The sequence below is a fragment of the Lycorma delicatula genome, chromosome 1 (assembly GCF_047948215.1).
Source record: "Lycorma delicatula isolate Av1 chromosome 1, ASM4794821v1, whole genome shotgun sequence".
Lineage (NCBI taxonomy): Eukaryota > Metazoa > Arthropoda > Insecta > Hemiptera > Fulgoridae > Lycorma > Lycorma delicatula.
The window spans coordinates 141947524-141964678 of NC_134455.1; the positions used below are offsets into that span (position 1 = coordinate 141947524).

The 17155-nt window shown below is 34.8% G+C and overlaps 1 protein-coding gene and 1 non-coding gene across 2 annotated transcripts in view; one reads left to right on the plus strand and one right to left on the minus strand.

The window, feature by feature from the left end:
- The window catches only part of LOC142318196 (tachykinin-like peptides receptor 86C), a 734981-nt gene that overhangs the window by 259779 nt on the left and 458047 nt on the right, over window positions 1-17155 (minus strand). The gene's annotated exons all lie outside the window — the stretch shown is intronic.
- On the plus strand, window positions 13376-13491 carry LOC142318600 (U5 spliceosomal RNA). The gene has a single exon (XR_012754976.1). It is a non-coding gene; the product is annotated as a U5 spliceosomal RNA (small nuclear RNA).

The following is a 17155-nucleotide window of genomic DNA, read 5'->3' on the forward strand; positions in this document are numbered from 1 at the left end:
ATTCCCGCGGGGACTGCGTGTGAGGCTAAAATGGTGAGGTATGCAAGCATTTCCTGGGAGGCTAGACCAATCATTACCACCGACTGATAAATAAAGGAAGTGCCCCTAGGGGGGTATTTTGTGAGGTGCAATGGGATGCTATTATAATATCTCTGCAAACAGTCATGCAATTTTGAAAATTCAAATGGGGTATTTGTTAGTAGGTTGAAGGCTATCTTTTGCATTTATCAGGTACACTAACAGATCACGGTTATTTGGAAACATATATATATATATATATATATATATATATAAAATTTGAAAGTAATCGGTCGGTTGGTTCTCGTGTGATCTGATAACAAACATACTGACTTTTTATATATATATATATATATATAAAATAAAGACTGGAGGACTTTAGTTTGCAGGATACATTCGTGTTATCCCAGGGAAGGTTTTAAGCCACAGACTGAGGGTCGAGCCTCCTTGAAGGTTAAGACATTAAAAATATTGATTATTTCTTCATTCCCAAGGAAAGTTGTGAATTAAAGATACTCATTAAGGAAAAAATAGATTAATACTTTTACTTCATTATTATATTTCTGCCACCATGGCAAAGAAATGTTATGAATTTTTCGTCGTCAAAGTTGTGTGTACTTTAGTTACCATAGTTACTCTTATTCACTCTTTTGTAATCTAGTTTCTTTTTCAGATTTCTATAAAGCCTGAATACTATAATTATTATTTATCAGTATTATTCTTACAACCGTTATCCTCATACGTACGGTCCAGAAGGTGGAACCCTCTGGGTAGATGGGAATGGTGACCGAAGGAAGCTCTACGGGAGTCCAGGGTGCCGCTGGCAAATTGGGATTGGTGCGGGAAGTGAGCTCTGCGGCTATGGGGTAGGCCCCTTTGTCCCGGATGGCCCCGAGGAGCCCTTGAATTATCTCCAGAATTCGTCTGGGCTGACCACCAGGTTCCTCCGTCCAGGTTCTGGCTAGATGTGCGGGCTAGTTAAATAAATAATCTCCAAAATGGTATGTTCAGAAAACAGAAAATAAGAATCATTAATATGAGTGTATAATATTTTATAAAAAATATTTATAAAATTCGTATTTTAACATAAATTAATGAATTTGGGTTTCTTATTTTACTGTTACTCAGCAAACAAACAAGATTTAAACATGTAAATGCGTTAATCCTCCTTAATAGCTGCCAAAGCAATTTTTAGTCACATATTAACATAACTTAGACGCACGTAAGTGGTGGTTACTCGGTAAAGTTATCACTATTTTATACAAGTCTCTTTAGCTCTTCCGTTTTTAAAAACAATTATTTTTACGTAACGCTTTAATAATCTTTCGTGTATTAGATGGTGGACGAAAACATAAAGAATCTAGTTTGTGCGCGCGAAAATGCACTTTCTGTAAACCTGGATGACGGCATTATTATTGTGCGTCACCGACTTCAAAATAAATAGGAAAATTGACTAGAAATAGAAAAAAAAATAGGAAAATCGAGTAATACCCATAACAGTTCGTTAAATGAGCCAATTTAATTTAATTACAATATAATAATAATAATAATAGACTACTAAAATATTAATTATTTTACAGATATTCATTAAAAAAAAAAAAAAATTTCTTCATTCTGTTAACATGGTAATAGAGTAGTATATCACGATATTCTCCATGAGGAATACCGTGATAATTTTAATTGGAGATAATGACCATGTCTCTAAGTCTACGGTATAAATCTGAAAAATGTTTTAAAAATCTGTCCGGTAGTTTTTGCGTGAAGTGCTCACAGGGGCGACCCTTGTTATCATTTCATTGTAGATAGATAAATTAGTAGGCAAATTAAAAATTGAAATCATTTTTAACAAAGTAATTATGATAGATAACGTTTGACATACGTTTTGCTCTTTTAGAAATAATAAGAAGAGTTAATACGCGCGCGCGGGTGTACGTTCGCAAATGTTTTAATACAGAATTATCTTTTTAAACCCAAAATCGTAATAAAATCCTTTGTTATCCTTAATCCTTTGTATATTTAAAGAAGCTAATTTGAAATTCAAATTATTATACTTTTTTAAAGCAGCTTACAGTAATAAAAATTGAAGTATAAATCTTCTTTAAATGCTGCAAGTAGAAGGCAGTAAAGTTCTATTAAAAAATTATTCCGGAAATTATGCAGTTTGAACAGTTTATTGGAGTTGACTTTGATGTATGAAAATTCTAATTTGTTTACTGTTTTTTGAAACTCACCTTCACTCGGTTGGTTAAGGTTTGCTATTGATCTAACGCGCACTAAAACAAAATATTCACGAAAAAATTTGTCTCATAATTTTAATCTTACCCAAATAATTCTTTGACGCAAAGAAAAATAACTTTAATATTTAATAGTATATAATTCTGAGGAATAAATTAAGCATTGAAGAAACGACCTTGTCTTTTCCCTTCTTCTTCTTTTCTTCTTCCTAAGGTATTGTTTTACTTTTATTTTTTATTTTTTTCCTAATGTGTATGTTGCAATCCGTTAAACTAGTGAACAATAAGCAACGCCCCCACGGCCCAATGAGATAAAGATAATATATACGACACGCAAATGAGGTGCAGTCTTGTACAGATTCAGGCCGATTTAGGCCCTGAGTCGGAATGGCATGAGAAGCACACTGTATATACATGTCGCTGCTGCCTGGAGACTGCCCCTGACAGGACTCCAGGACCTGATCTAATACCCGGTACGATTTTCAAGGCACTTGTTATACTGCACCCATGGAACCTCTTAGACGCTTTTAATCCCGCCTTGGAAGCCTGTTGTTTTCCACCTTGTTAGAACGAGACAAGAATGGTTTTGATTCTAAAGAAGAAAGACGCAATATAAGAAAGAAATTTGTATCGTCCCTTCTGCCTCCTCAACACTGTTGGCAGGTTATTTGAACGCCTCATTGTTGATAGACTGTGGTTGGAAGTCGAGAAGAAGGGTGGACTCTTCCCCAATCAATACGGCTTTGTTTGGAGGAGGCCCATTATTGACACCCTGATGTCACGAATGTCTATTGATGTCATTGGATGGGTAAGGGATCGTACTGCTGGGACCTGCTGGGCGTCGGAGAAAAATCTCATTAGTGGTCCTCTTAGACGTCAGGAATGTATTTGGGAGTGTGCCTTGGAGTGTGATAAACGAAGCCCTATAGCAGATAAACATCAATAAATACTTGCGTTGCCTAATTAATAGTAACCTCCATGAAAGGCGGGTAAAAACCAATACAGAAGATGGAGAGGTGCCGATTGACATGTATGGCGGTGTTCCACAGGGGTCGGTTCTGGGACCACTTATGTGGAATCTTGGGCTGCCACAGTCACGTTGAATTGGTGGCCTCTGCTGACGTCCTGGTTTTCCTGGTCGCCGGATAAACTGAACCAGAAGTTGAAGAGGCTGTAAATTTAGCGGTTAGGCAAATAGATGAATGGTTAAAGCCAAGAGGCCTGAACCTAGCTCCGGCCAAAACATCTGCGATTGCACTCGCCGGGAGAAGGTGACTGAGAGATATTTTGGTTAAAATTGGAGTCACCAACATACCCAAGTCGAGATCAGTAAAATATCTCGGCCTGTGCCTTGAATAGATTCGCCTTTACAACAAATACATCAAGAAGATTACTGAGCTGCTAAGAAGACTACTGATAAACTAAGTCGGCTCATTAGTAACCACCGTAGACCGCGTGCATCTAGAAGGAGGTTAATTCTGGTAGCGGCTTCATCTATTATATTTTTTGCTACCCCAGCCTGGGTTGAAGCTTTCCAGAAGAAGAAGAATGTGGATAAGATATTCGCGATCCAAAGGCGTGTGTCGATTAGTGTGGCAGCTTCCTACAGGACTGTATCTAGGAGTGCTATTGAAGTTATTACAGGTATTCTACCAATGAAACTGTGGGCTCAGATGTTAACTTGCGTATACAACGAAGTTAAGACTGAAGCTAAACGTGTCTTACTGGATGAATGGCAGGACGAGTGGAATGCCTCCGCGAATAATGCCATTAATAATAATAAATTCACGAATAATGACCTAACGAGGTGAATAATGCCACGAGCATATGACTAGGTGCATTGAGGGTTTGGGGAGTTGGGCTTCTACCTTTCCCACCTTTTGACTGGACAAGGGGATTTTGAAGCCTATCTCCATCGCTTTGATACGAGGGATTCGTCTGACTGTAGGTACTGTAGTATGTTAGACACACCTGAACATCCTATTTTTTGGTGTAATAGGTGGGACTTTGTTCGACAGGGTTTGGGGCTGAGTTGGCTCATACCTGAATTAACCTGTGAATACATGCTAACTGGAAAGAGATAGTGAAAGTCGGTTGTGAAATTAACTACGCGGATTCTTAAGACTAAAGAACGGGATGCAAGGGAGTGGGACGGTGTTTGATAGGTAGGCACCCACTGTGGCTGTACAATGCTTCTGCGCAGGACCATCCCAGTGATAATGGTAATTAAAAAAAAAACAACACCAAAATACCCCGATAATCACTGTCTAGTATTCAGATCCGAATAAAAGCAACTAACTTGTACTAAGACTTGGACCTCAGAACCTTCGACTTCGAAAATCAGTTGTTAAACAACTGATTTGCGTATACGAGTTACCAACTAGACCAGCCCGGTGAGCTAGTTTTACTTTAGTAGAAAATATTTTATATAATTTTATTCAGTACTTACCATGTGATTTCTTAACTATCATTTTTATTTTTTCACAAATTTCGCTACCTATGCACAAGTTTAACCACGACATGGAAAGGATTTATAAAAGCAGAGAAAAACCCCTCTTCCAGTTCTTGGAAAATCCTTTTAAATAAAGTAGTAACTGCAAGTTACAATAAATCAGATTCTCATAGATTCATCTATAATATTATCTCTATGTAGAGTATAACGCAACAAGCATATTATTTACTTCTGAAATTGAATTTAATTTAATTATTATTGAATATTATTATTATTTTATTTTATTGATTTTAATTTTTAATTTTGCAATTTTTAATTGAAGTAAACTGGTTTTAATTGGGTTTTTATTTTTCATTTTGGTGATTGCTAGCAAGGAAATGTTTTAGGAAACAAACATTTATCTATAAACATAAGAAAAAGTAGCCTGAAAGATGTTTAGTTCATCACGTTTTCACACGTCTAAACATTTTGGCAGCCGGAGTTATTTTATAAGGTTTTAAAAGAATACTTTGCTTTAATTACTCCGTAGTTTCTGTCACCTTGAAAGATGCAGTTTATAAATAAATAATTATAATAAATGAAACAAATTTTAATATATATTTTCATCAATTGTCATGGTATTGCAATTAGATACAGATTATTTTCTTTAAATGTTTTTCATAAATTTTTTTTCTGCCTGGACTAATAATACAATTTTTAAAGCACGATAAAAATTATTTAAAACTGGAAGGTTGTAACAGTTAAATCAGAGAAATACGGTAATTTACTTAATATTCCTTGCTCTGACGTAATATATGTAAAGCAAGCGTTGTTCAGAAATGCGGAAAAACAACTTTTCTCGCAATCTTGTTTTTTTTCTATAAAAGATCAGCGAGCGTGTTTGAAGATAAATTTTTATTACAAAGTTGTACTTCTCAATGAACAATAACATTCAGAAATGTAAATATCAGCTATTTTAATATAGGACAGAATATTTAATAAAAAAATAAATAATTTTTATCACTATTTTTTTCTGAACTGAATAATTTTTATTCTCTTAAAATGAGCAAAAATGAATTTAATATTTAAAAAAAGACACTTATGTAATTTATTTTTGAATTTTTTGCAGACATTTTACCTAAATGTAATTTGAATTACTTGTTTAACTTCTTCTAACGAAATTGACCGACATTCGAAGCATTTTAATTCCAAATCCAACAGTTATAAAATAAATGCGGAATGCTGTTCAAAAACTAAAAGAAATATTTTATATATGTAGCTTAATCTTTTTATTTGTGGTTTGTTAAACCGCTAATAAAATTTATTTTAGTGTAGAATATTCTAAATATGTTATAGATAGTGATTATGTCTTTGTGATATTAATTTCGGAAATACAAAAGAGCCAGCCAACATATTTGCTGCGTAGGAAAACTCAAGAAAGAGAAAATAGTTAAGGAGCTGAAAATAATGACACATGAATTGATCGGCAGAGAAGAAGGATGGGAAGGAATGAAAGAAATCATAACAGTAACGGCTAAGGAAATAATAGGGCTAAACAAGTTAGAACCAAGGAAACCATGGATGACCAAAGAAATACTGGACCTCATTGAAGAACGAAACAAGTTAAGAGGAAGAGACCTGAAGAAGTACAAAAGAATAAAGAACATGATTACTCAAAAGTGCGGACTGGAAAAAGAAAGGTGTATGCGAGACAGAAATGAGGAGATTCAGAAAGACCTAGAAAGAGGAAAACTGACAGATCTTACTCGAGTATTAAATCAATGATAATAAAATGGAGAACGAAAACAAATACGGTAAGGAATAAAAATGGGTATCTTTTCTTTGATTTAGATGATATAGGTGACAGATAGAAAGAATATATATTGAGGTGCTATATGAAGGAAAGGATATTGTTAACAGTACGGAATATTTGGAAAATAAAAATAGGGTGGATAAAAACATGGTGGGACGGCCTGTATCTAAGGAAGAATTTGTCAACGCCTGAATAATCTGAATAATGGCAAAGCGACAGGCATAGATAACGTCCCGGCAGAAATATTAAACCATTTAGGAGAGTCAACAAAGGAGTGTTTGTACAGGCTTATCAAACGTTGCTACGAAGAGGGAACGATACCGCCACTAATTTTATGAATAGAAAAACTGTAATAATTCCTAAGAAGGGAAATGCAATGGATTGCACCAGTTCCAGAACAATCTCTCTGTTATCCCACACTTCAAAGATAGTGAGAAACATTGTTAAAAACAGAATAAAAGGAAAAATTGAGGCAAATTTGGGAGAAGACCAGTTCGGATTCAGTTCTGGGAAGGGAACTAGAGAAGCGATATTAGCGCTGAAAGTGTTACTGAAGAGAAGAATTGGGGTTAATAGGAAGACCTTTTTGACTTTTATAGACTGAGAAAAAGCTTTGACAAGGTGGATTGGGAATTGCTATTTAAAACAGTGAGGAACATAAAGCTTGACTGGAGGGATAGAAGATTAATTCGGAATCTATAATAAATGTAGAAAACGGTGATTGAAATCAACGGCTTAAAGAAAGAGAGGATAGTAGCGGACAAGTGTAGTGCGGATGAGTGTGCGAGCGTTTGCGCTCGTCGCTGCAAACTCCTCAGGATACTCAACACTTAGCTTCACTTTCTTTCACCTTTTGAACGGTCAATTGATTATTCCTCGCTAGTGTAAGAATATTTTGTTTGGAGACATCTCGTTTTCTCTGTGTCGGCTTTGGACTAATTTCTGTAATTGGCTGACTTTTTAATTTGTCATTAATGATACGATAAGCCAGCCTTTATTTTTTCAGGATACTTGACCCGCGTCGAGACATGTGATGCGGTGGGTATAACTTGTCGGTTTCGTCGAGTGTTCAGTCATGTACATGCAATAACTCCTTGTCCATAGAGTTCTTCTACGATTTCGTCTTTTATGCAATTCAGGAAATCTCTGCACACTACTATTCCCTTGGAGGTATTTAGCGTACCATGCGGTACAACCTAAATATGTATAAGTCCTGACTTCTTGGCGTTGAGTAGCCGTGACGACTAGCGGTCGTTGACGGTTTCCCACAGCAGTCTTTATCGCCTCCTTTACAGGTTGCTCCTGCAGCTTCACTTGAGAAATCTAATTAAAATCTTCTCTCTCCTTTTACACCAAATATATTAGCAATGCTTCAGTTCCGTTTGGTCGAAACTCAGTTCGATCCTTGTTTCCAATATCACTAAACTCCACATCCTTCCTTCGCTTCACTTGCGAAGAAAAAGGCTCTCCTAGACGAGAGTTTTTATGTGGAATCTCTGCCACAGAAATCGTGGAAGTTGAAGCGTTCATGAAAAAAGTGACGCCAGTCAATATACACCACTGTCGCAAGGTGCAGCGCAGAGGCGGTTGGGCATCTCCCAGATCCCTGATTCTGCTTGGGTTCTTCTAGTTCACAAATTTAACCCCGGTCGAGGAGTCAGGTGCTGCCTGAACTACTATACCAACCTCGCAGTGCTCGCACTTAGCAGTAAGGGCTCCAATACCCTTATCCACAGGGCAATTATTGCCAAGGGTCAAAGTGATTGACTTACGCCGAGCGTCACAAGACTTTGGCAGAGCAAATTCACATCAGCCCACCCTTAACCCGGTTTTCACTACCTGAAAGAGGGATAAGCATTCTCCGTCGGCACTCTGCCTAACATCGGCAATAATAACAACGTCTGCCTAACGTCGGAATAACTACGGTCATTCCTCTGCCCCCACTGTAGGCAGCGAAACCGAAAAGCACAACCGCAACCAGGTTGGAGAGCACGGGACCGCCAATCCCGTCCTCTACAGGGAACTCCTGAGCAACATAATTTTCCCGTTTGCAGGCATAAGTGAAAGTACCGAAGTACCATATCATTTCCCGCCCCGGGCGAGTGCGGAAGTGTAACGCACGTTGGATTTTGTGTGGAACATTATTATTATTAACATTTTCTTAAAAAGAAAGAACTACTTAAAAAAAGAAAGAAAGAAAGATATACTTAAAAGTATATCTACTTACCGGAATCTTAAAATTTCAGAAACGGTAAAAAAAAAATAGAATAACGGTATAAATTAAAACTTTTATAAAGAAAAATAAGAAGAAAGGTATGTGGCAAACTAAGTTTATTTAGAGAAAAAATATACTGATTTAAATAAGAAAGTAGTTTGAAAGATTGTAATTTGTAGAGTGCAGAAAAACAAAATAAACTCGGAAAATGAAACCAATGTAGATTAGTGCCAAAGATATGAATGAAAAATCTTTTTTTAATAGAGAGAATGAGTTGATGACAACACATTAGAGAGGGACATTACAGTGGAGAAATATATATAACGAAATTGTGGAGGAAGGGAATTAATGCTGATTTATTTTAAAGTGAATAGAGTTCAAAGATATTTAAATTCAAACAAATACATTGAATAATATCAAATTTACTGTACTGATTAAGCAAAGAAAAACAAAATAAGTTTTACTAATAACTACCAAATACAATTTATGAGACCTGAAAAAGCTCTGTAGATCTTAAACAAGTTGTAGTTGATTTCGTGCTGAGGAGTTGTTTTACATTATGCTAAACACAGGAGGTACAGTATTTTCATAGCATTCATGGAATATACTCATTGTTATAGATAAATGTAATGTAACATTCGAGGAATACGAGATATGTAACCGGTTGCTTTCAGAATTGCCATATGATGTAGGAAGGTGATTATGGGCTGAAAAAACTTGGTAAACGAAATGAAGAAAAACGAAGCAAACTAAATATTGTTTGTTAATATTCAGACGCTATTTGTTTTTGTAGAATTCAATCTTTCACGTTTCGAATTTTTTTAGGGCATTTTGCTTAACTACACAAAAACAAAGATTATTTACAAGAAGCACAAAAGTGATAGTGGTACATTTAGAAAAGAAAACAAAGACAAGGTGAAATAAAATCTTTCCAGAAAAAATAAGTCAGCTTATTTTGCGAATCAAAACGAATAAAGTAGAACGGCATTCAAAATCTTGTTCTCATAATTATGGAATGTGAAACTGTCACTCCAATTTAAAATAGTGATAATACTCTTTGGAAAAGAATTACCACTTGAAAGGATAATTATATTTTTATACCCACGGAAATACATAAGATACACTTTACCACAAACCCAGTACTAATTGTTTTTAACTAAGTACTATTTAAATTTATAATCTTTTATAGTTACCTAAACATTGTAATTGCACTTAAAGATGAAAAACAAACCAGAAAAACTAGACGTGTTCTGTTACTAAAGGATAACTTTATTGTTTTCATTTTTTTTCTAGTCTAAAATCATAATAATAATACTAATAATTATTATTATTGTTATTATTATATGAATTGTTACTTATAACTGTTTATAGATATTGTTAACTATTGTATATATTTTCATGTAATACTGTGCAACATATGAAGGCTTTGTAAAGCTGTTCTGTTGAACAAAAAACAAAATAAATAAATAAATAAAATAAATTATTATTATTATTATTATTATTATTATTATTATTATTATTATTATTATTATTATTATTATTATTATTATTATTATTATTATTATTATTATTATTATAATATTATATTATATTATAAAATCGACAGGTACAATTTTTGGAACAGAGTTTTAATTAAAGCTTTTCAGTGCTGTAATTTTTTCAATCTTCAATTAAATTATATATATTTTTTTACGTTTAACCTTATTTTTCTTATTATAAGTTAACCGAGAGTGACCTTTTTTTTAACTTTTCTCAATATATTATTAAAATAATGAATACATACATATATACTACATTTTTATGAATTAATAAAATTTTTAAGTAAAATTAATTATAATGTGAAAATGTTTCAAAATTGCACTGGGAAACTTCGACACTGATTTAGAAAAGGGTTCCTATAAACATATACTGCATGTCTTAAAACCCTTTAATTTTCAGTTACTGTTATCGAAATATTTTGACAGATTTTTGCACTAAGGATAAAATGAAGCGATACTAAAATTCTAGTTCCAAATTGAAGAACAAATTTGTAATTTTATATGTTTTTTGACCTACAAAAATGAATAATGTAGGTTCGAAAACCATATCTGTAGTAGTTTCTGAGAATGTTGTTAAACCTTTGGAGACGAAAAAAGCTTTTTTTTTATTTTCCGTAAATTTTAAAATTTTCGATAAAAAAAATTTTATAAAATTGCTGGAGAATTTTATTATGAGAAATTTGATCTAAATTCAGTGAAATTCGACTTAATTTAAAACAAAAAGACCACATTTGGCATAAAAACTTTACGATTTTAAACGGAACAAAAATTCGCTCGTAATGTTAAAAAATTATGTAATAGAAACTGATTTTAACTATTCTTATCAAAATACACGAAGCGGAATAAGAATTAAGTTTGAAAAATTCAAATTTAAGTTTTATTTAAAAATGTTTTATTAACCATATGGTGAATCGTAAATTTAATTTTAGATTATAATAATAATTATTATTATTTATTATATATTTATATTTTAAAAAAATACATATTTTTTATAATTTAAATTATAAATTTTTTAATTACTATAAATTTATGGTTCATGAAATACTTTTTTATGATTAAAGGTACTAACACTTTAAAATTAGTTAATCTGTATGACCGCCATTTATTGGAATGCACCAATCAGCAAGAATAATGCATGCTTCTTCAGTATGACTTATAGGCCCAGGACGATTTTTAGTAGTTGCTTCTGCTTTTATAATGAGATTTCTCAACCGATTAGTGTAGAAATAGATTAGTGTGTTCAGAAATAGACCATTGAATTCATTTAACTTATCGATTGCTATATATATTATTTAAATAATTTTAACATTACTAGACAAGTGCGTTGTGCACCATAATTCATAAATATCATCTCCCCAGCTATCCGTAACTGAATAATCTTCCAAGAGTTCAATCAGATTGTTCATTTGACGGAAATATGAATACTGTACTCGTAAACGCCTTTATATTAAAGCCTTTATCTTGGAAATGCTTAGAGCAATTTCATATTGTTTTTGTTTGTTGAAAACTGCAGTTTTGTTCACGTTTTCTAATTGAGCATCAACAGAATTTTGTTAGTTTATTATGATCTAACGTAATATTTCTTGCACACGCGTTTTTGAAATGATCTTTCTATAAAATATATAAACTACGTGATATCTTTCTGTTTCTTCAATAGGAGATAATTGAATAGCGTAGAATTTTCTTCTTTATTATTTGCGTTTCTTACAAACCGTTGTCGATTATATCTGTTATTTGTGGTTTCAACATAACTGTTTTAATAAGACATCTCTTCATACCTTCAAATACTTTACGATTGGAATTTTCGCTCAACATATTTTTTATGGCCCTCTGGAACTGGAGTTATACCATTCATAATTATTTTCTATACAATAAATTAACTGCGTGTCCATCAACTCTCCAAAAGTATACGAATTCCTGTTTTTTCCCATTACGCAATTACGCATTATTGTAATATATTGTTAAATGTTACAATATGATTTCATAAAAATAATATTAATGAAATAAGATTGAGTGCTCGAGCTGAAATGTTTCAATTAAAAGAGATTGTTATGCGGATACAAAATATTAAATACCCAGATTTACTGAATCAATTTAAAAAAAAATTTAACAAAAAGACGTCTAATTTAGAAAAAAAAAGAATTAATTTATGATCTTTAATAATGAAAATATAAAAATCCTATTGAAATAGAAAAGTCAAGTTTGAAATTTAAAAAAAGGCAGATTGTTAAAAAAATAAGTAGAAATTGGCCTGTTGTGATTGAGAGGATAGTCCTGCTCCCAAGATTCTGATAATCTTACTATTCTAAATTATACTTGTGAAAGGAACGTTTTGATAATGAAAGGAATGGGCGGCTTCCTAGTAGCCGCCCGTCAGGAAAGATGGCGGATTGGTGAGGATCGAACGGTCCTTGGAATGGTTTTTTATACCCTCGCTGCTACTTATCCATATTGACTGACGACGAATTTGATGACCAACTGACTGGCTAATGTTTAGTGAAAATCATGGAACGGAAGGGAACGTAAGGGGGAGATTTACGTATCCCCCTACTAATTGCAGAACCTGGACAACTTTCCTTTGCTGCTGGGTCATTCTTATTATCGAGCTGGTATTTTTTTTTATTTATGTCAGTTATTTAGTAGTTTTTGTCGATGGACGGTATTGTGGATTCAGTACCGATCCTTATAAATCGACTTTTCTTGGGCTGACCTTGGGAGACTAACAACGTATTTGCGTCTTTCACCCAGTACGATTCCCTTTCAGTCCATCCATTGAATTCATGTCGATGTTAGCACCTTTCGGCCTAACAGGAATGCGCCTGATAGGGCCCTAGTTGTTTGAGGATGCAATGCATTTCCCTCACCGGAGGAAGTCGCATTTGTTGACGATGGCCTAAATTGTAAGTTATATAAGAATCAAGAGTCATGCTTCTGGCTTATAAACAACTACCGGGGTTTACATAAGCTACTGTCTTGACGTCCCGTAGAATGTTCTCCATTTCAATAATTTAATAATAAATGTAAGTCTAACATATGGAAAAACTTTAAGCATGATGATTTCGTAGAAATGCAATAACTGTATTCCATCAATCTTTTATATTAAATTTCTTTATAATTAGTATTAACATACTCTGGTCTCTTTTCATTACGCATAAATCTTTCGCCTTTTACTAAAGATTTCCGTGGAAAGAGGCAAATGATGAGTCTTAATTAATTTTTAGTTAGTGCCTGCCCCGGCGGGGCGGGCCAAAACGATACTCCCGGAAACAACTGGAGTTATCGGAGACGATGTCGACGCCATAACAAATGCAATAATTGAGTCGGCATCGAGATATATTCCCAAAACATCTGGGAAACTTACAAAGAAACCCGTTCCATGGTGGAACGATGAAATAAGTGAAGCTATAAAAAGAAAGAAAAGGGCGTATAACGCCTTTAAGAAGCGTCCTAGTATAGAAAATCTTGTTGCCTTTAAGAAATACAGGGCGTATGCAAAACGTCTTATGATAGATTCGAAAAAACGATCCTGGCAGCAATACGTGTCATCCATCGACAAAACTACTACTGCATCAGATGTTTGGAGGAAAGTGAAGGCGATTTGTGGGCGTAATGATTTTGCTCCCATAACTAGCCTTCAAGATGAAGATGAAATAAAAGATACTCCATATGAAATTGCAGAGCTGTTATCCAATCACTTCGAAAAGGCCAGCAAAACGGCCAACTACGAGGAAGGGTTTCGAACCAAAAAAGAAGAACGAGAAGGTCTACTAAATTTTAGAACTGAGTATAATTACTCATATAATGTACCATTTAAAATGGAAGAATTCGCGAAAGCGTTGGAAAAAGCAGGTAACACAGCTGCTGGTCCGGATGAAATCCACTATAATATGATCAGGCAGCTGAATACCACTGCAAAGTGTAGATTATTAGAACTTTATAATAAAATATGGCGGGATGGAACGTACCCGCAGCAGTGGAAAAAATCTCATGTTGTTCCAGTACCAAAGAAAAATAAAAATTTAACAGACCCCCAATAGCTACCGTCCTATTTCTTTGACGTGTGCTATGGGGAAAATATTGGAAAAAAAGATTAATAATCGACTCGTCTGGTTTTTGGAAAAAGAAAACCTGATATCACCGTATCAAGCAGGTTTTCGACAATACCATTCTACCACTGATCAAATGATCAGCTTAGAGGACATTATATATAACAGCTTTATTACAAGGAAATATTGTGTCGGAGTCTTCTTTGATCTTCAGAAGGCTTTCGATATGACCTGGCGTCATGGTATAATGCTCCAGTTACATGAATGGGGCATTCGTGGCAATCTGCCTATACTGCTCAGCAACTACATGAATGACCGTACCTTCCAAGTACGCGTCAACAATGAATATTCATGTGAAAGAATTTTGGAAAATGGCATACCGCAAGGTTCGCCGTTGAGCGGTACGTTGTTTACCATTGCCATTAATAAATTGATATTACCCATTCCAGTAGAAATCAGCAAAAGCGTCTATGTTGATGACCTGGCAATCCTATATGCCAGCAACAAGACTGCTATCGTGAGGTACAAATTGCAACGAGCGATCAATGCTCTAAATGAAGTTGCAAGGAATACAGGATTCCAATTCTCACCAGAAAAAACGTGCTGTGTACACTTTTGTAGGAAGAGAATTCCTCATCAAAGTCCTGCTCTGAAAATTGATGATAATCCAATACAATATAAAGACAGCGTAAGGTATTTAGGACTAGTATTGGATAAATCCCTTACATGGGGATTACATATACAGGACTTGAGTGATAGATGCAAAAGAGCCCTAAACATTATAAAATGTTTATCGAACTTAAATTGGGGCTCAGACAAAGAGACATTATTGAGATTGTATAAAGCATTGGTTCAATCTAAACTAGACTACGGATGTATCGTATATTCATCCGCTAGAAAGTCGCACTTAAGAAAGTTAGACGTAGTTCATAATAGCGGAATAAGATACGCAACAGGTGCTTTCCGCACAAGTCCGGCGGCTAGTCTGATGTCTGAAGCCGGAATAATGCCACTACATTATAGAAGAGAGATCCTCTTGTTAAGATATGCAGCAAATATATGGGCATTCCCTGCTCATATAAATAATAAATTGTTTATGAATCATCCCATGGCTGCATTATACGAACGTCGTGCTACCTATTCCAGACCAGCCGGAATGAGGTATCACGAATTAAGAAGAAAATATGAAATTGCTATACCAGAGACACTAGCAATTTCTACTAGAGAAATACCGCCATGGCTCTTGCCAGCGGTAAATACAAGTTTGGATCTCTCTCATGGAGAAATAAAAAAGAAACCAGCAATGATCATCCAGCAGGAATTTTTAGCAACCGTTAGTAGTTACGAAGAACATATTAGAATTTATACTGACGGTTCTAAAACCGAACATGGTGTTGGATGCTCTATATATGTAAATGAAGAAGCCCACTCTTGGAGACTGCCAGATGTGGCCAGTGTCTACACGGCAGAACTCACTGCAATTCAGCAAGCTCTTCGCTACACTGAACACTATTGCGAAGAGAGAGTGCTAATATGTTCCGACTCATTAAGTGCACTCGTCGCAATTCGGAACAAGAACATTAAGGATGTCCTAATTGCAAACATCCTGTCCATTTTATACGTTCTAAAACAACGAGGACAGCGGTGCGTATTTGTGTGGACTCCAGGGCATGCTGGTATTACAGGTAATGAAATCGCAGACGAAGCTGCCAGAAAGGCAACAGTCTCCGATGATTTGGATGCATTTCCTGTAAGAGTGGCAGATATTAAAAACCGTCTAACAAATATAGTAAGAAACAAGTGGAACGCTGAATGGAGGAGTTTAAATACAAAATTAAACTCAGTTAAAACTTCTCCTTATAAATGGAAAAGCGACTTTAAATTGACTCGCCGTGAACAAGTAGCGGTGACCAGACTTAGAATCGGTCACACGCGATTAACAAATTTATATTTGTTAACCGGCGAAGTGAGACCAATGTGCGGTGTTTGCAATAAAACACTGACAATCAAGCATCTAATAGAAGAGTGTACCATATATGAGGACCTCAGAAAGAGGTTCTGTTTTACAAATAATATTAGTGCTGATCTGGATAATGGAAATGAAGAAAATATAGTTGCATTTTTACACGCCAGTGGACTTCTTAAAAGTCTGTAAAACGGAAGTTTAAAGCTGTGGTAAAAGATACTCTAAGCGGTAGTTATATATATATATATACATATAGAAGAAAGAGGAAAGATATGGTATTGAGAAGATTAATTATAATTTTAAGTTCATGGTCTTTTGAGAACCTATCTCAAATTTTAATATTGGGGCCCTTTACACCCCGTAAGTGTTTGTGATTGTCCTTGTCTTTCATGTTTTAATGTTTATTGTGAAGTTTGTGTTTTTAAATAAAATGTAAGGGCCCTTTACACCCTTACATATGACGATCCTGATGGAGATAATAATTTCTTTTAAAGAATGTGACGAGGGCTAATGACCTTAGCAGTCGATGCCCGTAAAAATTTCAGAAAAAAATAAAAAATAAAAAATAAAAAATAATAATAATAATAATGCCTGAGGTAGATAATCCCCACGTCCGGAACACAACATCTATGTTCCACGTCCAGGGCGGCAACAGCTGTACCTTTGTACATCACATATAGCTGGCTAACGGGGTTCCGAGTAAATTCCTCGGTTATGCCTTGTTAAGTTTGACCTGGTTCCAACTTCAGGTCACTAAACGGACTGGTTTTTTGGCTACCTGCAGGAAATGGAAGAACAAACGATTTTGGAAATGGACTCATACCATTCTTAGAGCTGGCGATGTGGCGGCCAGGGTCAATGTTATTGCAGGTGTAACGGAGACCCTTCCGTTGT